This window comes from Motacilla alba, chromosome 1A (genome assembly GCF_015832195.1).
Source record: "Motacilla alba alba isolate MOTALB_02 chromosome 1A, Motacilla_alba_V1.0_pri, whole genome shotgun sequence".
In the NCBI taxonomy this organism is placed as follows: Eukaryota; Metazoa; Chordata; class Aves; order Passeriformes; family Motacillidae; genus Motacilla; species Motacilla alba.
This window is the reverse complement of record NC_052031.1, coordinates 8,870,173-8,897,971: the sequence shown is the minus strand read 5'-3', so window position 1 is coordinate 8,897,971 and position 27,799 is coordinate 8,870,173. Positions and strand designations below refer to the sequence as shown.

At 37.7% G+C, this 27,799-nt stretch overlaps 1 protein-coding gene across 3 annotated transcripts in view; it reads right to left on the bottom strand.

Annotated features, from left to right (window-relative positions):
* SEMA3A (semaphorin 3A) overlaps positions 1 to 27,799 on the bottom strand; it is a 322,842-nt gene that overhangs the window by 211,949 nt on the left and 83,094 nt on the right. For all 3 annotated transcript variants that reach the window (XM_038153363.1, XM_038153364.1, XM_038153362.1), the window contains exon 2: positions 24,368 to 24,438. The gene's annotated coding sequence lies outside the window, so the exon portion shown is untranslated. The remainder of the gene's footprint in view (positions 1 to 24,367; positions 24,439 to 27,799) is intronic.

The following is a 27,799-nucleotide window of genomic DNA, read 5'->3' as shown; positions in this document are numbered from 1 at the left end:
GATTTCTCTCACCGCTTCACACATGTGTCATAAGCCTCCCTGATACAGTTTTCATACAGGTGGGAAAGATGTTTTCAAGAAAATTCCACTCTCAATCTGAACATCTATTTAAATGCAAGCAGATTTTTTCCCCAAAAAAACACCTAACAAATTAAAACATCTGCTTCAAGGGAATCACAAGTTTATTGCTGTCATAACAAGCTGACATTTGACATGCTGTACTTGGCTGAATTAAAGCCACAGTACACCACGCTCCAGAGAAGCAGTGCTGGGTTATGGTTTGCTGGAACATCTGCAGAGTAAAAAATGCATGTTAGCTCTCAAGTTCAAAGAGCTCTTGGAAACACATTCTCTAAAAACACAAACTGGAAGATGGCATATGGTTAGTTCCTCTTTTTGTTTTGTTCATAAACTTGTTTGTGAGATATAAATATCCTTATTCTGAAACTTAATAATCTGCCCCTGAACTCAAACACTATCAAGCCAGGCCAAGTGAAAGATCCTTTTTGTAATATTGTACTCCATGGGGAAAAAAGTGTGTTTGGGGAAAAAGCAGAGAGAGAACCAGATAAGCACTTCCTGAAGCGCTCTTTCAAGCAGAACTTTACTGATGGACCAAGGAAGAATTTAATGTATTGCTCTGTTTATGGCTTACTTGGATGATCTGCTCTGCAGTTTAGTTCCAGTTTCCTGTTTGCAAAACAGAGACCATAGTAACTCTCTGCCAGAAAACGCTCTCTGAATTTATTATGTGAACTGTCAGATCGTCCTGTAGTACCTCAGAAGTGGGGGTCGTGTAAACATGGAGACAGAGGGATGGAGGTGCAACCACAGAGCAGGCAACCTACCCTTTTTGTTTCTTTGCACTCAATATTTCTCAACGCAAGGTAGAAGGATAGAAAGATTTAAGTGCTACTACTTTCTTCTCACTCTGGTACCTCCATCCTCTTTCACAGATCAAGGAGTAGTAAGGAAATATTGCTTACCACCTCAGAAGCTAGTAGTCAAGTCATCCCTAAATTATATGGCCATTTCTAAGAGAATAACCTAAGGGAAGTAATAAATATCAAGCTCATATCAAAATCTAGCTTTTGGAGGATTTTTTTGTAAGGTTATTCTAGAAATTGAACATTTTTGAAGTTTTTGAAATTTTTGCTTTACAGTGAAAGTCCCTATGTAGCTCAACTCTGTTGTATATTGGCTTAATGAATTATCCAATCAAAAGCTTATATATTTGACTCAGAAATTAGTTAAGTAGGGTCTCTATGATGTGGGGAAAGAACTGTCTCAAGGATTTCTGGAAATATCAAATTCTAAATTCCCATCATTTTCATTTGACCAATAATATAAATATACACAAAAGCTTTAGGAGGAGACTGGTATAACCCTGTAACATTTATGTTCTTGGCAAAGTATATGCATGGAGTCAACTGCATCCTGCTCTGTGGCCACTCATTTTTACAAAAGTATGAAGCACCTGAATGGGAAGATCAATCCCTTCCAGGGATAGCTGAGGCCTTCTGCAAAGGTTTAAAACATTGAATGTTTTGGTTTGCACTAATCAGCTGCATCAGTTGTGTATGTAGTTGACTCCTCTTAAATAAAATGGCAAAGGAGGGAGAAACTAAACAAGAAAAGATCAGGTACAAAAAAGACATTAATTCAGCAGCCTGGTGCTGAGTCAGAACTCTCAGTGGCTCTGTCTCCTCTAACCAGCCCTCAAAACACTTGAAGAACAGGCAAGCTCCAGAAGACTAATATGGTAGTGACAGCATGCTGCATGGAAAACAGAGCACAGAAAAAAAGCAAACAGGTTGACAAAGCAGAAGATTTATGTTCATATTGTGGATACAACGTTTTCACTGTACCCATTGCTTCTTTTCTTTGGATCAACTGCAGGCAGCATTGCACGCTGTGTTGTGACTTGGCTGACATGGCAGGAACAGCAACTACTTTAACACTGATCTAGGATAAGGGGAGCAGCTGCTCCCATCTAGACCCAAAGATACATTCCTTTTTTCCTTCCTTTCAAAAATCACTCTCTACCTCTGTTCTGTCAACACTCCCCTACTAAGGGTCAGGGAAAAATTTATTCCACCTCTTTTATCACATACATTCATATGTAGCACTTCATTTACTGAGGTATTTTTTGCAGGAGATGATAACTCTTAACTCCTAAAGGTTTGGAAGACTGGGTCTTCTGATCATAAGCTCTGGCTCCTAAAGGTCAGATGCTGCTTGCTTAGTTATGTCAATTTTATTACAGTCACCTCACTTTCCATGTACAATAGGCATTTGATGATTGATGTTTCGTAATGGGACATTCCTACTGAACTCTTTAAGAAATTCTTTCCCTCCATTCGAAAGTTCAAAGGGAAGAGAAAAATTGAAACAGCAATTGCATAAGATTTATGTACTGTACAGTGAGAAGCCAAATACTCTCCTGTTGAACACAGTTATCTAGCAGCAATTGGGAACAGCATGTGGAAACCGACTTCAGGTATTCTTGGCTTGAAACTGCAGTCCATTTTTATAAAAAAGTGGAAGATAAGGAGAATCAAAAACCAGACTATATCATCTTCTAGTTCAAAAGTATAAACTAATTATGCTATTTGAAGCAATACCTTAAAAAGTTATATTTATTTCTACAGTGGAGTTCATTCTTTCAGAGTCTCAGACATGAAGTTTGTGACAAATCATTTCTATTTTCTACCCATTGAAACTGCTATTTCTTTCCATCTGGTTATGGCTGCTAAGAACTGCATTCACAAAACCAGCCTTTCTACACCATTTCTGGAAATGTATAATTCATTTATAAATTCAGTAAAATAGACATCATTATAATCTCATCTGACCACTTGCATTTCTTGTTAGAAAAATCAAATTAATCAAAAGATCAGAACTAATTGACTGTTTTCCCAACATAAGAACAGAAAAAAATTGTTCAACTCTGAGTCATTCTTCATGGAAATTTAGTTATTTCTGTTACTATTATTAAGGTGTTCTATTTTCCCTTTTTAAATGAAGAGCTAATTGAGACTGTGTGATACTCAGACCACCAATGTCTCAGTGCTGTGATAAGTGGTATCTTTGAAGTTTTTAAAAGAGGCTCACAAGTGAAGTTTGATCAAGTGTATTCTTTATTTAGGTCCACATAAAATTAGATTTTTTTTTTTTGGTACACATGGTAAGAATTTTGTCAGTACTATCCCACCTGCTTTCATGAAATGGTGCCTTATTTTTCAGCACAACTCACTGCAATACCTGCAATGTTTAAAATTACTGGTTTTGAACTGTACATAGAGAGACCATGATTTATATACTCTCATTCCAGGTATTCCATAAACACTTTAGCAATGTGAATTTCATTTCCAGGACAAGTGCTGCCACTTAGTTGCAAGCAGACTATTTCATTCCCAGGCATTTAAAAACAGCTAGTAAAAAGTTGAATGAGAAACTGCTTAAAAATCCTTTTTTAAAGAGGGAAAAGTATTTATGCATGTGATCATCTGAGAATACAAAAAGTTTAGGTGTTTCTAACTTTTTGAAACTTAGTCACATATCTCAAAATTAAATCTCCTTAAAAAACCAGGAGGATAACAAGGGGTTATAGGGTGTGGTTGCAGAAAAAAAAAAAAAGCCATAAAAATGTGTTTGAAAGATATGATCAAAATTATCTATTGGGTAAAGTAGGTTGCAAAGGCCTAGAAACTGCTATAGTCTTTCTAAGCTCTTGACCCCTATCATTTCAGGAACTTAGTCTCTCTCCAAATTGCATCAGGCAATATGACAGACACCTGACTTCTCTCTACTGTCTCCCCAGAACTGTTAGTGCTGTGTTGCTTTGTGAGAGTTTTAAATGCCCACACTGTTCAAAACCACATCCTCTTAGGAACTCCCATTCCCAAAAATTCTTTCCTGTCTATATCCAACTGATACAGTTTGAAAGCATTCACTAAATAAAAACAAATAAATATTAGTAAGATTTGAACTCCTGGCTTCCTCAAAGGTATAATAGCTTAAAAGGCAGACTTCAAGAAACCCTGTTAATTAAAAAAAATAGTTCTAGCTTCTTCTCTTTAGCAATTTGTTCCGGACAATATCAGCTTGTTGATGGAATAACAACTCAACCCCACTTTTAATAGAGCTGTGTATTGTCATAAAACAATATTGTCGCAAAACAACAAACCCATAAATCAAGGTGAGTACTTTTTTTTCTGTGCCTTAAAGACCTCTTTTGAGAAGAAGCAGTATGTTCTCAAAATTTGACTATTCACATTTTCAGGACTTTAAGAAGGATTTTAGACATAACTTCAGTGTAACCTTTCTTTTTAAAGAATGAAAGATTAAAAAGAAAGATTTAGAAATATATTGGGTTTCCACGGCAAGGGTCTGGTAATGGGAGAGAGGGAGGTCCAGGGGTGACATCTCTGTCTCCATGTCCAACATAGCCAATACCAGCTGGCTTCAAGATGCACCCATCCCTGCCCAAGGCTGAGAACCAAGAATAAGCTTAAGCCTAGGAAGAAGCAAGTGGCAGGGCAAGGTGTTTTTCAAGATTTGTTTTACTTTTCATTATCCTACTCCGATTTTCATTGGTAATAAATTCAGCTAATTTTCCCTAAGTCAGGTCTGCTCTGTCTGTGACAGTAATTGATGAGTGATTTCTCGCTGTGCTTATCAACTCATGAACCTTTCGTTATATTTTTCTCTCTTCTGTCCAGCTGAGGAGGGGAGTAATACAGAGGCTTTGATGGGCACCTGGCATCCATCCAGGGTCAAAACACCATGAGAAAAGAAAAAGGGAAAGATACGAACCAGCACTGACAGTGTTCTTTCCTACCAGAGTGATTTCTGCCATGTTATGCTGACCTTGGTCACAGCAGAAAATGCCTCAGAAGCACAAGAGCTATTAGCAAAGAAAACTTGCCTTTGACTGAATCAATGAATAGCCCCAAGACTGTCTCTCCTTTGTTTGTGTATGTGTTGTTGTTTGAGTTTCTGAAGCTTGATCATCCTAATAGGACTGAATTTTTCTGTAAGGATTGATGCTGCATACCAGATTTCCTCTATTCATCATGAAAGCACTGACATACTATTGTCATAAACATAAAAGGACCTACTTAATCCAACTAGCACTGAATTCTCCACCAATTAATTTCGGGTGAGTCTCCTGGTCAGAACAAAAAATCAAGAGTCAAGCAGATGCTGGGACTGAGTTTGAATTGAGGCATTGAGTCATTGGATGACCTTGTGGACAGTCTCTTGACCTCCGTGAGCCTCAGCAACCCAACAGCACTGCTGGGGAAAGGCAGGACCTCACTGCACACCAGATGCTGTGCCCAGGCCTTCCAGGCTAAGCTACAAAACAGCAAAATAATTATGCTAATACAGAAACATTTCCTCAATGATTCAACTGACCCCTCTGACTTCTTCCTCAAAGGCTGAGAGTGACAAGGAAGTCAGTGAGGAAGAAGGATGATTTCACTTGTTCTTGCTGGGTGGGCTCCACTCACCATTTAGCTGCAGAAAATCTGAGTGAGATTGCCAAAAATACCTTTAAAAATACATCGCCAGTGCTGGCAAGACTGAAAGTACAGGCAGAAGCACCTGTGTGTGTGCTGAGCACAGCTGTACATGGACTACTAAAGAAGTTTCCATGGTGTACATGCCAGAGTGCTGCCATGCTGAGCATGTCTGGCTGGGAAAGAAGGGAAAGGCAGCAAAATTCAACGGGGTACAAATCCATGGAAGACAAGCATCACTCACTGACTCCAAAGACTTCTGCACAGTCATTTCCTCTCTGAAAGTGCGTAGTGTCCCTTGTTCTCCATCAGTACAATTGGTTCTGAGCATCTCCACAGTCAGTTTATGTGACTTGTGATCTGACTTCCCCTGTGGAAACAGCTGTCCCACTGTGAGATATTATTGTCCCCATCACTTTGTAGGCAACACTAATGTGAGCCAGTGACTCTAGAACAGAGCAATAAAGAGTATATCCTCTTCAGGGCAAAATCACTCAGGTCAGTTAAGGAAGCCCTGTACTATACAGTAAAAGCTAGCTATTTGATTAGAGAGGATTAGACAGATTACAGGAATTATTTTCTCATTTCACATCACTAGGTTAAAGAAAATAACATAGGCGATGAGGAGCAGACTTTATCATAGAAACCGGACTCCACTTCCCAGATGACCATTCTGATTTCTAGATATAGGCACCTAAGAATCATGACCCCCTGTTCCTGCATTTCTGGTCATAATCTATCAGAAGAGATAAAAAATCCCTTCACCAAGAAAACATCACAAAAGACAGTGACTGAAGGCACTCTACTGTGGTGTGGAAACAAGGATACCTGTCTTTCCTGAAGCAATACTGCAATGATTGGTAATTACATCAGAAGGTATGCCAATACTGCTTTAGTCTATTAAGATATCTATACAATTTCCTCCAGTTAGATGTGATGTAAAGGTGTCTAACAAGTCCATGAGTATTCTTCATTTACGGCATGCATTTTCTGAACACAAACAATCTTAGTTTACCTGAGCAAAGGCAAGAAATTTAATGAAAAGTCTCAACAGAACAACAAATCTCCCTCCTCAACCTTATATAAAAATTTTAAATGCTTTGAAGTTCCTATACAGCCACTTTTAACATAACAGCATATTATTCCCAAGCAAGTTTTGTCTGTGTTTAGAAAACAGGCAGAAGACAGAAAACAAAACTGAAAACATACTCATCATGTAGATATGTCTATACAGAAAGACCCATATTCTATTAGCTAGACATATAACAGTGCACAATAAAACTGAAACCATATCTGATGCTGTTCTCAATATTAGGAAAATGTCCCACTGGTTTCACCAGGATCACAACTGAATGCTCGTTTGGACTTAATATAACTACTCCTTCTGCCTTTAATTTCTTCAGTTTTATGTATCACAAACAGTACTGACTGAAAAAACTTGCTCCATGTATTCATAAATATTAGAAATATGCTATGCCATTCTACAGAAGTGAAGCTTGTACTCAACGTGATGCATTTAGCAATGTCCTTGAGTTACCTGTATTTAGGATGTAACCTAAAACCACGGCTCTTGACCACTTTTATAGCTGTGAATGGTCCCCTGGCTCCTTTCACTTGAGCAGGGGTGTTAACCCCAATGTCCTGGCTTGCTTCCAGCTTACGTAGCAATATTATGCTGCCTTAAATTCTCTAAGAGGTTCTAACTGTAGAAGCTATTCTTCACTTTCTCTTCCTTGAGAAACATTGCCAGCAGAAAATATCTACCAATCTGTGTCTGAGATCTGGCCAAATTTCCCCATTGGAGTAAATGGTCTCTATCTATAATATATAAACTTGTTCAGACATGTGCACACCTATGTGTCTGGGTTTTTGTGCTGATTGCTTGGATATGGATAAATACGGATAAATATATGGATAAATACACATGAACATACTTGGAGTTGTTCTGGAATAGTCTTTTTAGCAGAAGGAAATATTTTCCAGCTTTAACTGGTTATGGCATTTTCGAAGGAATTATGTAGTATATGGAGCAAAAAAAGAACAAAACCTGAGAGGATTTAATTAAGTGACATAAGATGCCTATGGCAGAGGCAGGAACTTAACCCAAGTCTCAAGATTTCAGCTTTCAGTATGACATCATTTCTTTCCCTGAAGAAACACTATGTAATATAGTGCAAAATATATAACCAAGGTATAGATATATGTAATATAATGCAGCGTATGTAGTGAAGAATGTATAGTATAACAAAGAAATATAATGATCTAATCTCATCTCTGAAAAGAAATTTCATTTGGAGGCAACAGAAAGTAAGTACTGTATCTATTTTGGGGTAGGTGTCTACAGAATAATGTTGAAGAGTTCTCCAACAGTTAGAAACTGGATGCCTCAACCTTCACTCTGTTTCTGCCCTCCAGTCACATTTTCACTTCATTCTACTCCTCTAATTCTAAGGATAAAGTTGACATAGCTAACAAGGGATCCTTTACTACATCAAAGAAGACTATCACACTCTCTCTCTGTCAAAACCATGGAAGGGTGTGCTCAACTTCTACCATTGAAACTGATTTCCATATATTTCATGACTCAGTATTTGCATCCTGGTGGTGTAATAACATAGCAATACATGCTTGTGGGTTTTCTTAGAGAGGGAGCATCACTTGTGGTTTGACACATCTCTACTCTCTCCATACAATTACTTTGCAAATACATTGGCAGAGGGTAAGGGAGAAGGCATGGTAGATTTTTTAGCATTCACTATGACAGAGCACTTTGAAAAATCTGTGGCCTAATGATTTTTCTCTCACAGACTACATGCCCTTTTTTTTTCCATCTATAGTATTGCAATAATTTTTAATGAACTCATAAGAGTATTGTGAGGTTGAACACAGCATTGCCATGGTTTGCAAACTACTTGGAGATTTTTGGCTAAAAGGTGCTGTAAAAGTGTAAAGAAGTTAATTGAAAGTACAGGAGTCAATTCCTAATGTGTATCTCTGTGTTTATGAGCAGATTTTTCACCTTTGCCTTGTGGAATTTGAGAAATAAAAAGCACACTCAGCCCCAAAGAGCTTACATCTGAGCCGAAAGTACAGATGAAAGGCCAGAAGAAATTTAAAATTATCATCCCCATTTTACAGAGAAAGAACTCAAATTTGAAAAACATATTTGTTGTAGGATGCACAGGAAAGGAGCAGCAGATGCAGGGATGTAAAGGCAGATCTCCTAAAGACCATCCCAAGTACTTAATTTAGATGAGATTCTAGTTAGTAGAGTCTTTCTACAATTTTCCCACTGCTTAGTCTAATTACTGCTTTTTACTGCTGTTAGAAAGGTAAAAACAGTCCCTTAAAAACCTACAGCTAGGTTGGAAACCAAATACAGCAGCATGCTTTTTTTTATCACCTTCTTGTTTAGTTAAGCCTTTTCTTTCCCCCCTTTTCTTTATGTTGTCACATGGAGCTCATGAAACTCCTTAGTTTTGATAGTGTTTTTTATTATGAGGATTTCTTTAGGTAGCTGAAGTGGCTGAGAGCAGGGCTTGCTGAGGAAGTGCTCAGCCATGGCCCACTGGTTGGTGTCAAAAGGCCAGCATCTGGTACCATTCTCCCGGTGCTCAATTGCTTCTTTCTTTCAGCTCTTTTCAGACCAAGGTACAACTTGAGAAGTGCACTCTGTGTTATAAAAGCCCTGATAGAATGGCAGCTTTATGTGCATAAATCTGTTCTCACTGCCAACACCACAACTTAGCCAAATAGCAACTTCAGCCACAATACCAGGAGGCCAAAGTTTTCTAAGACTAAATTTGTCACCTCGTCTCTTGCAAGTAGCTGCCTACAGAAGTGAATATGACCTTAAATTTGATTCTCCCATTGTACACAAGCTATAGAGAAAATTGAAAAGTGTTGATTTACTGTTCTATAGATTTCCTCCATTTTTCTTCACTTTTTTTTTATTTTCTTGACAAAATTATGTATTTTTGTTTAAATATTAAGGAAAAAAAACAGAACTGAAGCACTGACACAGCCATGGCTAACTGTCAACAAATCTATGTAAAACTCAACTGACAGAATTTACTAATCTGAACAAAGGGAGTTTAATTTTGCTTTTATTGAAATATAAATTTTCCTCAAATTAAAACCAAATGAATATATCTTTATAGTCAAACTGAGACTCAACCAAGACAGACAGCATCAAGTGCTAGTTCACAGAGTGGGGTCAGCACTCTTTCTTCACTGCCTTTGCCAATGTTTATGTTTTTTTCTAATCAGGGGAAAATCAGAGCCATGTGGACACCTAGAGGAAAAACAGCAGGTCTCAAAATGTTATTGGCAGGGTGAAATTTGTGATTCTCCCATGGCACTTAGTGTTTTGGGGTTTTTTTTTTGTCAGTTTTGTTTCAGTTACATTTTCATGTTAATGTCTTCTATTTTGTGAAGTCGTTTGGGCTGGAAACAAATTTTCTCATGGTTTTTATAGAATTGTAGAGCAGCCATTCCCAGGTGGAACTCCCATAAAGAAAAGCTTTATTTTAATCCACAGGCCTAAATCTAATATATAACCTCTCTATTCTTGTAAGGCATAGGCTGACACAGCAGGTGTTTCAAGTTCCTGGGAGATGCATTAAATAGACAAATTTAAACCATTATTAATAACAATTTTTTTTTTTAATTTGGAAGGAGAGGAGAATATGAAATTTCAGTCAGGTATATACTATAAACAGCTTTAGGATACAAATAACCTTCATAACACCTGCATGTGGGGAAAAAAGTTATATTTTAGAGTGTGTTTAATAGAACAAGTAAAAAAAAACCCCACTACTAAACGAAATATTGCAGTGCAAGTGTATAGCAGTCATAATTTTTAAAAGAGGTACCCAAAATAATGAACAAACAGCCAATAACTAGAAAATCACCTGAAGTAGTGAATTCAAAGGGCTTATTAAAAATATCAAATTTGCCTTTTAAAAGACCTGTGTAATTACATGCATCATGATAAAGCATGTGGGGCAGGCAAGGCAAGCATGTGCTGTAAATTCTGGACAATCTATGGCTGTACACGTGCAGAAAACACAGCAGGTTCCCAAGCACATGGAAGCCCAAACGTTCATGAGAGCAGGCCTGAAGGCAGTTTGTAATGCTCCATTATGGACCTGCCTGGCTAGGAAAATTTTGCCTACCTTTCAGCAGAGGAGCTGAACACATCCAGGGTTAACGGGACATGCCACATGTTAAACCCAGTTGGCACATTGCTTCAAACAAAGACACCAGACTGTGGGATATGAATTCTGTCTTTGCTGGTTTCAAACCTCTTCCTTAAGCAGTAAGGAAAAAACCACTTTTGTCCTCCAGTCTTAGAGACTTGTGTTAAACACAGCTATGGCAGGCCTGAGGGTGCACGCCAGAGCTCTGACTCACTAGGGTGAATGAAAAAAATATGATCTGTGAAGAAAGATAAAGGATTTTTGTTACATTTCTTTTAAGTCAGAAGAGCTAATCTCAGGGCAGATTCCAGAGTTCATTCATGTGAAAATCACTGTATAAACAATCTGAAGTTCGCCTGTATTATGTGTGCTTAGGCTGAGTACTGGGAGTGGTGTGTTTATCCATTCTGAACATGATGGGATGCTGATTTAGATAGTAACTATAGATTGGACACCCAGTTAATACCTAATCTTGATGTGTAAATCTTTTGGCTGACTCTGTTAAGTCTGTTGGAATGAGATTGTGTTCTAGATTCTTGGAAGTCCCTTATGAATCCAATAGGTGATTATTTAAGATCTTGTTTTCTGATTCCACTTAGTCTACTCTCAATACTATCTGTCAGAGGATTAAACATGGTGAGCCATTATTTACAAAGACACGAGTGTGGCTATCCAAGAAGACTTCAGTGACTACAAGCCAAATCCCCAAAACAAACTTTGTGAAGTTACAAAAGCAAAAGCAATCAAGTAAAAACTATACCACAGATGTAAAGGAGGTTATAGGGAGTGTATGAATATTGGCTTTCCTTCAAGGAATGAAAACATCCAAGGGGATGCTAAAAGAAGGAGTTTGGGGAAACTGGTGTCAGTGAAGTGTCTCTGCATTTTGCCTTCTGAAACCAAGTGTACTCTTCTCCTATTAAGGAGGAGAGTTGTAACTGCTTAAAAATGTCTACTATCCAGAATGCGTTTCTCATGATCCTATAAGATTTGTGATCCAATAGGATACAAAACTCTGAGTTACAGTCATTAACATAAGCTGAGTATTCTGCTGGCTCTGAGTGTGGGGGACTGTTTTCTCCAGTGATACTTTTTGACATGAATAAGACATGCTGTTTTTTTCATCTGAGTTGCGTTAAATAACTGAACAGTTACTTGTGGATGTTGGATTCGATATGGGGAAGTAAGTTATGGTTCATAATTTAATACACATAGTGGATTTGAAATGGTCTCTAAAGAAGCTCAGAGGAAAACTCATATACAAATTCTTATTGGTTTGCTTTAGATTTGTGTTTGTACAGAGAAACCAAGAAGCGTACATAACAAGAACTTGGTGTTTCTCCAGCTATCTGAACCAGTATTTCATTTTAAATATTTCCATGTGTATATGAAACTGAAATATTTTTTATGCAAACAGCCATGATATAATTTCTCTCTTTGAAGTTACTAGGCACAATAAATAAAAAAACCCACCAGAACAATAACATTGAGAATTTGACTTTAGAATATCTTAGGAAACAAACATATCTTCAGGACGGTTCGCTGGTGGGAAGGTATGGCAGTGCAAATAAAAATGTGCAAATGAGCAAATGTGATATGGTTTCATTCCTCCCATAATATTTCAAGTCAGTAGGAGCCTAATTTGATCACCAGTCTCCATGAAATATGGTGATACTCACAGTAAAATGAGAAAAAAGTGCCAACCTGACTGACAAAAGTTCCCGATTTACAGAGTGAGTCTCACACATTCTTTAAGAACCTTTGGGTAAGGAGTCAGGCTGGCTTGAACTCCTTCATTCTTTTTGAAGCTTCAACATTTACCACATGGCTAGTATACTATAGTATGGCCTGATCTCTGACTAATTATTACTTTTTCTTACCTCTGATAAGTACACAAGACCAGATGTTCAGTCTGAACACCACACAGACTACATGCTGATGCTATAGATCTTCCCACCTCCATATACCTCAGTGAAACTAGGTCAGCTAACAAGCTGGGCACCTTAATTTCTTCTCTGCACAATGGATCAGGCGGCATATGTATTTCATTTTACATCCTGAGTTGTGGATGTGTCTTCAGGACATCTGACAACACTCTTGATAAGTTAAAGATTTGGTGAGTCACGGTTAGTTACAGATTGAGTATCCCAAATCCTCCCTGCCTAGAAGGAGGATTGAGAAATGCCATGGACACAATGCCCATCTGTAAAGATTAATAGAGCCTCAGCTGTTTATGTGGAGACGGATGTTCCCACTCCACTGTTGCTGATAGCTCCATTCTGCAAGATGTCAGCAAAATTCTTGAACACTTGTGACTTTCATGAACAAAGGACAACAGAATTTCTCATCTGCTAATATGCTTTCTGTTCAAAAGCCAATTTGCCTTGAAGTCACTGCTGCAAAGTTCTTTCACTCTGTAGAAGAGTCAGGCACACTGAAAAGTTAAACTTCAGTTAGGATTTTTGAAGGATAGAGTTATGAAATAAAAGAAAATGTTGGGTTTAAGGTTAGAAAAATTTTGTCTTTGGTGTTATTCCCATGTGCTCAATGGACATATAGTAGGGGTGAATTTTACTTGGCATGTTTAGCCAACACTTCATCAAAAACTAATTTTCCTACATCTAATCACCCAACCAGCCTCTCAGTTTTTATGGTTAAAAAAAATGGGAGCTGGTGTCACTGACATCATAGATTTTCTTCTACAGAAAAGGCAGGAAATTTCACCTCACTTGTAACTTGCTGTGCAATAATCACGAAGTGTCACTTTGTTTATTAACTGTATGTTGACATACAATTGCAGTGTGAGAGTGACCCCACAGTCCAGTCATAGCAATCACTGGCAGGTTAGGTTTGACTTAAGTAATGCCCCTTCTTGCACTAAAAACAAGTGCAGCCCCATCCAATTGCTAAACTCAACACCCCTCTGCTAAAGTCAAGCTGAATGTTGCACCAGTGTGACAGGAGGTGAGCCAGAGAACTTCTAAGTGATATTATTAATTTGTAAGAGAAAGATATCTTAGTGAGGGCTACAGGGTTTTGTTAGTTACATAGCCTTTGCAAAAACAGCTCTGGAAATAAGACATAGTATTTACTTCAGAAACCAAACCAGGGATTTGTTCTTATGGTTCTTTCTTACAATTATCACACTAGAAAAATTTATGAAGGAATAGTGACACAAGTAAAAAAGTGTATTTGCTGCTGTGAAGATACAGAAAGGCCCAGCTGGGTATAAAGCACCAGAGTCCTGAGTGTGAACATTGTTGCTGTTGAAGTCATTGACATGATACAATTATCTTAGAAACTTGGTAGGCTTCACATTAAAATTAGTTGGATTTTCGTCCCCTAATATTTGATTGCAATTTTTTTCATTATTCTGTTTGATATTTTGTTTCTGTTGTTTCAATGGTAGATTCCAAGCAGAGTGAAGATACTACTAATTTTTCTTTCAGAGAGTGTAATGGAATAACTGTTGATGAAACCTGACATTATCATTGATTCAATAGGTCAAAATACAATTAAAATAAAGAAACTACATCTTTTCACACTCATATGAAACATCTGCTCTGAAATTCCATGAAACTATTAAATTTTCTGCATTAAAATTGTTACTGACATAGGAAAATAGAAGTTAAAATTGCATAAGAGACAATATCTAAGCATGTATCTAGACTGCATGAAATATGCTGTTCCCTGGAATCCTGATTCCTCAGCTGGCTCCTTAGCAAGACATAGCAGAGCACACCATGACTCTGCACTGTTCCAGGCGGATGTGTTTCCTTTCCAAGGAAAGCATGGCAAGGAAGGAAGTGCGCTTGAGTGTCATTTTTATACGGCTCTGATGCTTTAGACAGAGACCATATTAACTCTGTTTTTCCAGATTGTATTTATTTTGTTTTTCTCCTAATACCCCCAAAAACTTCTGATAGGCATCTAAGCCACTTTTCTGATTAAAATTCACTTTTAAAAATGGCTTGATCATGGGGAAGACTCCAGCCATATTATTTAGTTGTCTGATTACCCTTAAAAATACATAAGTCAGATGGGTTCCTAAGAGTTTAATGTCTGACAATAGAAACCTTTCATATTCCTAAGGACTCCATTTGAAGAATTCTTTGAATTTTACCCTAAGATTTCTATTGCATCTTTCTGAATAATTCTTTGACAAAAGAAGTGCTAGCAACTGTGTCTAAGGGTCTGAAGTAAAAATGTGATTCATTGCTGTATGTGGGGTTGTGGTATTTATACAACCACAAATATCTGTGTGAACAGAGTCTCAATTTTAGAAGTCTTAATTCTTGGTGTTTGCATTGTGTCTGGCTATTCCATTGTAAAATGAAACCATAAATTGCACATGCCCTGAGAGCAGGGTGTGAAGCTTGATATTTTATCTGCTTCAATTATTCACCATTTTTTGCTTTCAAATTTATATTGTCACTACAGCTCAATAACTAGGTGATCATCATGATTTATCTCTATGGTTTAGAAAGCTTGTTAAAAGTCTTTGTCAGAAAACAACTAAGTGATTTTTATAGACTTTCATTTTAAGTTCTGGAATTGTTGGCTTTTTCACATTTTTAAGTGAAAGATTCCCTCCCTTTTCTCAATATCAATTTCCATTTCAAAATCTGGTCTTCTACAGAAAACCACTCATCCTGTAAGCATCTTTAGATGTCAGAATTAATTTCAAGGAAACACTGTACAAATATCACCAAAAAGATTCTTCATTTATCCAGCTGGACTTCCAATATGAAATTATAAATATATTGGCCCAAAGATATTGACCAAGCTTAGAGAAAAAAGTTATCCAAAATATTAAAAAATTCTCACTGTAAGAGAACTATATTACTCCAGGCTTATTAATTCAGCCTGATCTTGAATTCTGGAATTCCTCCCACTGGCAGTGCACAAAACTCTTTTGGATGTTTCTCCCCATGAGTACCTTGGCTCTGGTTTTCAATCTTGTCCCAGCAAAGCTTACTTGAACCATACACCTGAATCCCTTCAGACCTTCACGGGTCACCATCCCTGGGTTGATGGCAATTAACACATTCAGTTTCTCACTTGAGCAGCTACACAAATATCTCTATATTCATCAGAGGTAACTGGTGGTGAATGCCTGAGCAACTTCAGGACACTGCCATCACCATCTGCTTGCTGACCATGTGAGGTTACAGGCTCCAGTCTCTGTAACCTGCTTGGATCACAGTGCAGGGACCTGCAGCTGGGGGATTCAGCTGGACCTGAGCTTGGCTGGGAAAGAGGATGGGCAGCTAAGAAGGATAGATGGGGTAATAAGGCTGTACTGATTTTCAAGAGACAAAACAGTTCAGAGAAGATGACAGAATCATATTGGGAGTCTTCTTGGGATGAGGCAGGGACAGGGCAGGAGATTATCTTTCTCTACCTGTGTGCTCACACAGCCCCAGAAATCTGACCAAACTCATGTCCTTTGTCACTGGAAATTCCAGGAGATGGTGTATTAGTCTCTGCTGTGCTACTGCAGAATCCTGCATTCATGTAGCAGATGCAGCCCTTTCCTAAGAAAAGGGTGTGCCAACTAATCCTTCTCACTTGATGCTACTGATCTCAGAGTACGAAGCTCATTCTCAAGACAGGGGGAAACCCATTCTAATTCTCCTAAACTGTTTAATCCCTTAGGCAAAATAATCAGCTAACACACCTGTGGAACACGAGTGTGGAGCAGGGGAAAGCCAGCAGGGAAACTCCCTGCAGCCAGGGCTGCCTGTGCTGTCACTGAAGTGTGCCCGGGGTGTAATGGCACATTAGGTGGGCATTGATCTCAGCCAGTTTATGAGCTCTGTTACAGAATTGAATCACTAGCTGTGGAATCCCATGGAGCAGAAATTGCTGCTTCCTAAGCTAATCCATTTTCAAATTAGCTTCCAATTGTGACAGATGACCTCACTGAAAATCAGTTTACCTAATTGCTAACACTCACTAAGGGAAGAGAAATCAATCTTTATATCTCTTTCTTTGCCCTATTTTTCTTAATATTTCTCACAGCTTCCTTTCACACTGCTCCAACTGGGAAGACAAGCTTTATGAGAAAGCTAAGATAGCTTAATTGTCTATTCCAATTCAGAAGTCAAGAGGAGTAAAGGGAATCGATGACTGCCACTGTTTCACTGACAGGGGAGTTGAGAATGTGTACTCATTTGATTGTGCAGCTTTCCTAAATCGTTACTTACCATCCGTAACAGACTGAGATACAGAGATTTCTGCATAAATAGACTGTTTCTTGATCATTCTGTCTAATTATGGACAGTTCATTTCCCAGTTTGTAATTGTAGAAAGGGAAGACTTGAAGCCCATGTAACTGTTAAAAATCTATAGCAGAAGCAATCACAGGTTGCCCCATGTATCTGTTCTACATGACTTTTGTTATGAGAAGTGGAGGTTGTTTTGGTTTGATTTTTTTCCAAATTCCAAGGTAGGCTATAGGTACAGATGAAAATCCATAAAGAATACCCTATAGAAGAACACTCCAAAGTGAAGAAAATACAAAATCAAAACAATTAAAATAGATACATCCCATTAAAAAAACAACAAAAAACCCCTTCTAATTGTTCTTTTTTTTAAAAAAAGATCTAATTACAGAGACCTTTTTCTGGTACAAAATAGTATCTCAGTTTGGAACCTCCCTAATTTTGATGACATTGAATTCCAAGCAGATACCTCTTCAAAGCAAAGTGAGATATTTATATGTGATATATATTCTATGATAGGCTAGATTACATACATGTACAACACAAATAAGCTTTGAGTACCACAGAAAGTTTTCAATATTTTTTATGATATAATGAATCATGTTAAACTAAGAAAATTTACTAAAAGAATGAAAAAGAAAAAATTAGGCACTTAACACTAATTCAGTAAAAAAGTTGTACAGACCTATCCAAGCTGTTCTTGAAAGCAATCAACACAAATTTAGTAACTATGAAGTTCATCCTACACTGACTTAAAATAGCAGTCAGGGAGAAAGAAAAGGATGTCTGTGCAGCTGAGTAAGGGACAGTGCAGATTTTCCTTTTGCTATGTCAGCTGGCTCAGAAACAAATCTGCATTTCCTCCTGGGAAGATACAGATGTACTTTCTAAATAACAAAATAGCCAATATGTCTCTAAATATGATTATCATAACCACATATAACTTGTTGTACAACTATGTTCAGCTTCATAGGTAGGGCAGAAAGCCAGAAAATGTGGTGAACATATCCTCTTCCTCAACCCCTTGACCTATGAGTGTGATGTTTATCTTCATGCTGACATTCCTAAAAATCTATATTTCCCCCTTGAATCAAGCTACCATATATTGAGAACAGAATAGCAACTTATGTTCTTTTGGCATTTTAGAAACATTTTTTTGCTGCACACATTGCCTTGCTTTTGCTTTCCCTTTGGATGCCTGTGTCCTCACTGAGTCCACAGTTTATTTCTGACTGTGTGACTCTGCAGCCATTCCTGGTGACATGTTAGAAAGAATCCCAAGGAAACACTGTGGCTTGTGGTTTCAAATGTCAGTTTTACTATGTCCCTGAAGCTTAGACATGAATGACATGTTGACCTTTGAAGTAGCATTGTCCTGGGACATAGCTGAGATTTTCTATTAGAGTGAGGTTTGCCTTTAACAGAAGAGGAATGTTCAGATAGCCTGATTGGTACTTGGCCCCTGGCTAGGCTAAAAGTATAGCTTTCCCTCTCAGGCCTAATTCCTAGCACAGGAATGCAGAGACAAAAAGAAACACAATAGGGAGATAAATCTAGCAGAAGTTATTCCAAGCAACTTTATAGAAGTTTGTGCTCTAAATTGGAACACATACTTCTTCCTTTGTTTATTTCATCCATTTTTGACTGTGCCTAATATATCATTAAAGTGCTATTATAAAATTTAAATGGATTGGTGAGTGTGTTTTTCTTGGGGGAAATGCTTTGCGAGAGCTCCAAGGTAATTGGATAAGGTATAGCTTATTTGCTTTAGAGTTCTCTAATCACCATTTGTATGGAAGTCAGTTTCCAAAATATTTGGACCCCTACTGGAACAAATAGAAGTGTTGTAGGAACAGAAATGCACTGGTGACCTCATAGCAATTTTTAATATTATTAAGTGTTGCTTCCAAATACTAAAATCTTTTGAAGTGATGTCTAGCTATTTTTCTATGATATCTGGGGATAAACTCAATTCTTTATTTATCTAAGCTGGGGTTCTCCTTCAGTGAATTTCATAATACTGAGGAAGCTAATTGAATTAAGTAATTATAAAAGGTACCAGAGAAAACCCATGAAACCAAACTCATGTGCTATTTAGAATGCTTGATGTCATTGTAATTTTCCCATCTCATTTCAAAAAGTCTTCAGAAATGAGATTTAGTCAATGTTCATGTAAATTTAGATTTGAGATAGGAACTCCAAAAAAGTAACCAAATGTGGTGAATGAACTTTGGTGTAGGAATACTTCCCTTCTAAAGACAAAGAAAATACAAATTTCCTTATAAAGCTAAACATCACTGAAAGATAAAGGTCTGTCACTAAATACAGCAGTCCTGCTCATCAATGCGTGGTACTTTGGAGGACAGTGAATCTCTGACCCTTTATTCTCTCAGCCTCAGTGCCCTCTAAATTAATGTTCTTTTCCTGCTCTTTCTCACGGGAAAGATAATGAGGAAACTGAATATTTGCAAAGGAGAACCAAAAATGCTATTTTCTCTGAATGTAAAATAACCTGTGTTAGAGGACTGAGCTTTTAACATTAGGATTTTTAAATTAAAAAACCTCAAGCAGCAACCAGCTTTATTCTCTTCCATCACTGAAAATGGTGCAAAAGCAGACCTAATTTATGCTAACTTTGAAGATATTTTACTCTCTCATGATGATGAGAAATAAAGCTGAAAATCAGATGTTATCATCTCTGTAAAAACTGCCTATTAAAATAAAATATATTTTTGCTATTACTTCAAAACTAGGCTCATATCTGAAGGAATCTACAGAATGGGTGTCAAGATTTTTTTCGTTAGACATCATCTGACTATTGACAGATTTCATAATCACATCATGATTCTGACTGGAATCATGGAGTACAATCCTGCCAAAAAAAAAACCAAACATCTGCATAAAATATGGATTATATATTATAATATTCATTAAGTGATAGATTATCTACTGCAGCTTTATAGGAAAATACTAGTATGAAAAACTGAAGAACTGCAACTGCTGCTTAGAACAGTTTGAAAGGAATTGTTGTTACTGGAGTTCAATAGGTGTCTCTTAAAGTCCTTGGGATTAAGTGTAGTATTGTACTAAGCATAGCATAGCAAAAACCATATGATGGTGAAATGTCTGTATTATCTTTTGTTCCCATAAATTATCATGAACATACCAAGATGATATGCATACAAGAGAACAGAAGGAGAAACACAGTATCTACTATGCTGCTGTCATGAGTGACATTTTAATTGGCTCACTAGCGAATGGGGACTGCAGTATGTTTAGACTTAATTTCCACATGTACAGTGCAGCCATTACAACTAGACTCTTCTACATCTGGGAATTAGTTTATAGCATTGCAACCGCTGCTCATCTGCTGCCTCTGCCATGAACATGAGTCTTGACAGAGAATCTGTGGCTGGATAAAATAGCTATCAGATATTAACGTGGTCCCTTTAGGTATGCTAGCAGAGAACACACCTCTGTAAGCAGAGGGAAGTCACAGTGTTTAGAATTGGAGCCAAGTAGAGCAGGGGTGGGAGACTTTGAGTGCTGCTTCTTGTGCTGGAAGGGGAAAGGCAGGGTGGGTGAAAGGTACAGTAGGTACAGCACAAACACACAGCTGGTGCTGGAATCCACCTCGTGAGGATTTACTGCTGTTCCATGCAGCTTTCATGGCTCAGACCCTGAACAAAGGCCATCTGCATTGCAGATGGATGGGACTTCTCCAGGAAAGTCCCTTTCCTACCCAAAAATTGTGATTTGCTAGAACATTTTTTTATTATTACTTTTAATGAAAATTAATAGTTTTTGAGAAGGTTTGTGTTTGAAACTTTTCTCAGATAGATCCATAACACACTATCCCTAGGGAGTTTGCCTTGACTGTACTTTTAGTTAGACAAAACATGAGGATAGAGAATTAATGCATGTGTGTCATGGTCCAGTGAAGATAATTTTGTATAAATATGCAATGACAATCAGAAAGACTGTATTCTCCAAGGACATAGGGTGCACAGAGCGACATCCTTGGAGACATTACACAATCAGGGTTTTACCTCACCATCCTTTTCCTAAGGGATCACCATGAACCAAAAAATGGATGTGATTTGAGCTGTGGTCTCCCATATTCCCTTAGACACAGAACAGTTGCCCACAGAAATTTCATTTTTATATCTTCATCAAGCCATCTGGTCTATTTTCCAATATTTAAGTATTTGCACAAACCAAAACAATTGCAATAAAAACAATTTTATTTTATTTGATTTTACTGATTTTATCCTGGGTTTTATTGAAGACATGAGAGAAATAAAGTTTTGTTTTGCTTTTTAATCAGAGGTGATCTTCATAACAATTGAACTATTTTAGAGCATTAATATATTGTTATTTTTAGGAAAATAAGGCCATAGGGGTTGAGGATTTTTTTTTCCTACCCTGTTTTTCCTTTACACAATTTGATTTAGCATGATGAAGGAAATAAAAAACAAACTTCTAAACCCTGAAATCTTTCAGAAGCCAGAGTTCTAGTTTTCCAGCCAGCCCTCATCCACATGGAGGCCAAATGCTCTTGTCACGTTATTAATTCAGTCTGCACAAGAGGTTGTGGTTCCCTTGCTGGAGGAACTCTGCTATGAAATGTGGTGCCAGAAAATCTGACAAGTGCCTTCCCTCCCAGTACAATATTTTGGGGAGAGGAAGCCCAGAGCAGAAGGCTCTCTGCGGGTTGCTCTGGGATGGTTTGCGCAGCACTTACACTTCTTTGTGATGTGGTTTGAAGGGGGAGAAAGTTGGGACATTTCAACAGCCCTGCTCCCTCTCCGTCTCCTGCAGTTTACACAGCAATGACAGAGAAAGCCGAGCAAAAAAGAAGGAACCAATGTTGTGGCTTTTCTGCCTTTTGTACCACCTTAGAACGAAGTCTAGCAGCAAATCCTGGTAGACCATGCATTACAACCATGTCTGGGAACACGTATAGGGGCAGTTTTGGCAAGTACAATAAACCCAAATATTTCATGAGAATGAGTGCTTAGTTTCAGATGTTGTCTTAAACCCCATTCAACAATATGATATGTGTGGTTTTCTGTTGTTATTTTCATTCCCCCTTCTACCCCACTTTATTTTAAAATACCTGAGAAGTATCCTTAATACTTCTTTCTCCTTTCAGGTAAGGATATTAGCAGTCAGATTGAGAACCATGAGTGCAAGCATTAGATCTTGGGAAGATGATTGAAACCTTAATAAATTTGAAACCGTTTTCAATTAGTACACAGGAAATTTACTTTGTGAGCCATGACTTGTTTTATTAGTGCCCTGGAGGGCAATTTAGATTGGAAAAATCAGGACATCATTGTTTGCCAAAAAAAGAAAACAGATACTTAGCTTTCATCTATAGTCTGGGGTACAGCCATGAAAATGGGGCTAAAATATTATTGAGTATCAAAAAATATCTATAAATTGGGGTCAATCATAGTTCCAGAGCGTTGGAAATGACATTCATCCCATCCTAAAGTGTGTGGTTATCTTGGAAGTTTGCCACTTGCTAGCATACTGCTTTTACTTTTAAATCAGCCCAAAGTAAAACCTTTATATTACAGTTTTAATAGGTTCAATTAAGATATGGAAATAGTTACTCAAGGAAGCAGGAACCCCTTTAAAATTCATCATACCTTTTAAACTTTAGTCACCTGTGTTTTTTGTGGGGTTACATCAAATACCCCAGTCTCAATTTTTCTTCTCCGTTATTGCTCACGTTCTCATCTAGCCAGAAATGAAATACTTATACCAAATACATAGAATAGAGAGAACTAAGTACAGGTTGTGTATTAGCAGATGCAATCCCTTCTAAAATTATGAATAGTGAGATCAACTCCTATTACTGCAAAATTTGTTCTGCCAATTGCAGTCTGGCCCATAAGGTGAAGGAGAGGATACACCTGGTGAAACAGCTCTTAATATGCCTTTGCCTGACATACACAGGCATCAGCTACAAAAGTGTTCCTTGTGTATTAACCTACCTTGACCTCATCCACCTGAATGAGGGCCTCTTGCAGTGTGGTCTATAATTTTTCAATACTTTTTAATCATACCCACATCATTGCCTTTCACACTTCAGCAAGCTCCTTCAAATGATGCCAAACTCAGATTCAGCAGCACTGGAGCATGGCTTAAACACTTAGGGCTAAACTATTAGAACTCTTTCTTGGTTGTAAGGGAGGGGGAAATCTTGTCTCCCTTTTTCCCCCACTGTGAATGTAACTCCAGGGGTAAAGGACAGAAATGTGAGAAAACCTTTGTGTACCTTGCTCCATAGGCAACAGCTGATACATTGGGTGAGGAAAAAATTCTCCAAGCAAACAATTAGATGTTTTAATGTTTTCACAGAAGCATATCCTGGAAGGATGCAACTCTAAACAAGTATTTTTACCACTTAATATTAAGTTGTATCTATACAACAAGCAGAGTGTAATTAAGTAAAAGAGGCAGCTCCAAAAGAATTCAGAATATCTAAGTAAAACTCGTGCTCAAAGCCAACCCCTGTGAGAAGAATCTATACAAATAGTGATTGTAACTACTCCAGAGTCCACACAAGTAAAATTATCCCATGGCCAGTCACAATTCCTATAAAAAAGGGAACATTAAAAACCACAGGGGCATTAACCTCATGGATTTACTTTCCCATCTGAAGTTTTAATTTTAAAAATTTGTGCTGGTCAAATCAATCATAGATTGATAGTGCAGTAACTGAGCTCTTGTACCTGAATCTATTTCAGACATCAAAGTATCCAGCCAAGAGCTGAGCCTGCAAGAGTGGTCTGTTGTAAATGATTTTTCTTCCAGAACAAGAAGATTAACACGTATGAAAACAACATTTACAGTTCAGAGCAGTAGTGTATGTACCATCCTACCAGACTTTCACACCATGAGCATCTCTGCCCTGCAGGCAGAAATACCAGTCTCGATTCCCAGCTCCATGGGAGGAAGGCCCCTGGTGTGGCCATCCACTGAAATTTCCCAAATAAATCAAAATGTACAAACAATGTCCTGGTGTGCCAGGTCCCACCTCAACAAGCAGGCATGGCATTGTCAGAACACAAATCAAGCACCAAAACTATAGGGCACATCATGAGCTTTACCTGTGCTTTATTACAAGCATAGTACCCTATCTGTCTCCATCAGATCAGCAATGTCTGGATGAACATTTGGCTGAGATTTTAACAGAAAATTAAACAAAACTTGAATTCTAATCCTTTGCATGAATTTAAGAGAACTAGTTAGTTAGGCCCTTTAAGGAATATATTAAATTTGCACAGAATTCTTAATACCTGGGAAACAAACAGGAAGGAACTGTTAGCTTCAACCGATTTAAATGTATGTCAAAAAAGAAAAAAAAAAAAAAAAAAAAAAAAAGAGCAAAAGATCTTACCTCACACAGCCACAAGAGTTTAATGGTCAAAGCAAAATTATCCAGTTTGATTGATGTTTCTTTTGATAGTCCTAAAGGAAAATAATTTTATATTTAAAAAATTCAACAAGTTTGCAGAAAAAAAAAAAGAAAAACCTAGAAATTTACCTACTTCTGATCAGGAAATAAGAACATAATCAATTACCACAGCATTGTTTAAAAGCACCCAAAGTCTTGACCATGTAACAGGTACCGTTCTAAATTCAGTAAGATTTGGGAATGTGCATGGTAGGGGTCATGTGATGAAACACAGTCATATTGCACTTATATACAGAATCAGGTGTTTTTTTCTGTAATGAAGTTAAGTCATCTTGGTTTGCAACAGGCGTTTGTTAAGACTGTCTCATTACTGGAAAAATAAAATCCAACCGAAGGAACCTTCTCCATCCCCCCCACCTCTAAATGCATTGATTTTGATTGGAATGAAGTTATATTTCCTTATAAAGGCAAGCCTAGGTGAATGATATTGAAATAAAATAGTTCCACATTTTTAAACATTACAGCGCAGTTTTACCATGGCCCACTCAGTTAATCTCTTCTGGGAGAAGGCCAGGGAGTGAGGGGATGTTCATTTGGAGAGGGGCCCTGCAGGTTTGCAGGAGGGCAGCAGGTTTGCAGGAGTGCAGCACTGCAAGCACCACCCTCTGGCAGGAGCAGCCTGCAGGAGCACCCCCCAGGGAACTGCTCTGCCAGAGCCCTGCGACACAGAATGCCTGGGGGCCATGCAGAACTCCTGCGTGCGTTTTGGACTTTAATATCGACTCAGACATGGATGTGGGCTTTCACAAAGACAAGCCCCAGCTAAGGAAGTTGATCAGAAAGCCAAGTTCAAATGGGAGTAGCTCGGAGCAGTTAACTTTAAACTTCAGCTGTAAAAGTGAATCACACTTGACTGGAAGAACTCAAATAATTGACCTTTCTACACCTATATTAATGTCTGTTCTCCATCCAGTCTGACCCTTTTTATTTTTAACCTGAAAATGTGGAAGAAGATAAGGTAAATGAAAAAATATTTAAGAAATTCTGTCACTCGTGAACAAGAAATTTGCTCACATAAATGAACTTTTCAGGCACTGGCACAAATTCACCACTGTGATGCCCATCACATGAACACAGACACCCTGGGATGTTATTTCCTGCTCCAGGACTTAGAAAACACCCTGGATGTCAAGATGCTAGAGAATGACGGGGCTCATGGATGAGCAGAGAAAAAGGCTTTTCAATACTCTCTGTATGGAATGCATCCATGAAAGATCAAGTCCAAATGGAATTAAACCCAGTTGGATCTACAGTTGACTCACTTCACTGAAAATTTCAAATTAACGATTTCTGTTTGGAACACATGGACTGCGTTGGTTAATTTTGTTATATTTCTGATGGCAGATGCTATGGGACCCTACAGATTTCTAGGATACAGTTTGTATTTTAATATGTGCTTGCACAATGCCTAACATTCCTTGGCAAATAAGCTAGCAACATTCTCACGTAAAATTAGGCAAGGTCTTGTTTGTTACATGCTTTTCAAAAAAATTTCTATATTTGGATCATGATTTACAGTTTCACTGAAATGCTCTGGCTTTCTAAATGTGATTGAAACAGGAGGAACTATGCTACAACATTTTGAAATAAAGAAGAAACAAATGACATTACAGGACAATTTTCTTGTGCAAATGTATTATAAGAAGTTTACTGAGAGACATTCTAACGTCTAGTTTTAAAGAGCTGCCAGAGAAAAACTCATCCAGTGGGAGAAACCAGTGCTGCTATTTTGCCCACATCGACTGTCAAACAGAAGACAACATACACAATTAAAGTAAATAGGAAAAAACTTTCAATATCTCAATAATAAAGTATCTGATCTTCGGCAACCTAGACTGTCAGTAATTCAAAATGAAATAAATTACTTTACCTGCTAAATGGAACAATAGCTGATTTGCTCTCCAGAGAGCAAGTCTTGTATTTTTTTTTTTTTCCCTACTGTTGTTCTTCTTTGCAGGCTAAAGACAAATTTCAGACCTTGTTCTGCCCTGTGTTAAAACCTGGACAAAACCCAGTGAAGAAAGACATTTCAATTGACTCTGGAAACAAGACCTGATGCAAAACCATCAAACCTAACAGCTCTAGATCTGAGGAGGCTAACAAACACCACTTAAGAAGCAATCTGGTATAGAAGCCATAAAAGATACCTCTATGGATTCTTATGTTTTGTCTTTTCTTAACCTGATTCTAAACCATTATTTGGGAAGACAAGAGAGTGCCTGAGTATTAAACAGGTTTACCATCCCAATTCTGCTAGAGTTTTCTTAGTCACTACACAAGCTCTGTAACCATCCTGCTAATCCATTCTCTGTACAGTGCTGTACACCATCCATCCCAAAACAAACTGCTTTTAAACCACTTCATAGTCAAAGTTTTTCTAGTTCCTGCAATATGTATGTACTTAACTTAAGTATTGACTTCAACATGCAACAGCTGAATAAAGCACATTCCTAATTATAGCAGTATTTGAGTTATATTGAAATATTATTATTGTGGTGATTCTGTCACAGCTCTATCAACACTTTCCTGAGATATAGTAGCAGCTGTATTTTTATATTTTTATCATCTGGTCAAAAGAGCATTCTCCATACAAAAGTTTCTGATTAATACTCTGTGTTAAAAAGACTATACTTTCTTAGATCAGATGTGGAAACGCTCTGTAGTTTATCTCTAAGCCAAAAAACTCATTAAATAAATTAAATTATTTACTGTTGAGATTTTTTCCCCTCTTTTCCTAAACTAACTTTTTAGCATCACAGAAAATATACTTAAAAAAAGAAAATTTCAGGCTTTTTTCAGATTCTCAGGAAAGGCATTGAAAGTTTAAGCACCCGACATTATTAATCCCTTGTGAAATTCAGATTGCAGGTGCATGCACTTCTTTCTAATGCATGTGAAGCTCAATGTAAACATCCCAGTAATAAATAGAACAAGTACCACTGATTTTCATCTTTCCTAGTCATCTTGCCAGGACTGACTGGCAACATTCTTGTACCTCTTTCAGACATTTTACTTCACAAGTGTTTCAATGTCTCAGGGATGGCAATGTGAAGATCAACCCACATGTTCACACACATAGGTATGCAGAAAGAAAAACAAATCTTTATTAAAAAAAATTGTAGGATCTTCACTGCTTTTTCCTTGTGTGCTCCCAAAACTTCAGGGCCAATCACAGGAGCCAAACTACCTCCTGCTGTTTTTTACAGCTGAGGTTTCTCAGTCCTTTATAGGCACTGTTTGACCCCTTTCCAGCTGGCTCTGATAATCAAATACGAGCAGCCAAGTCCAGTTCTAGCTCCCTGCTCCCCTAACAACTGCTCCAGGGTTGAAAGGAGTAGACCACCCTGTTAAACC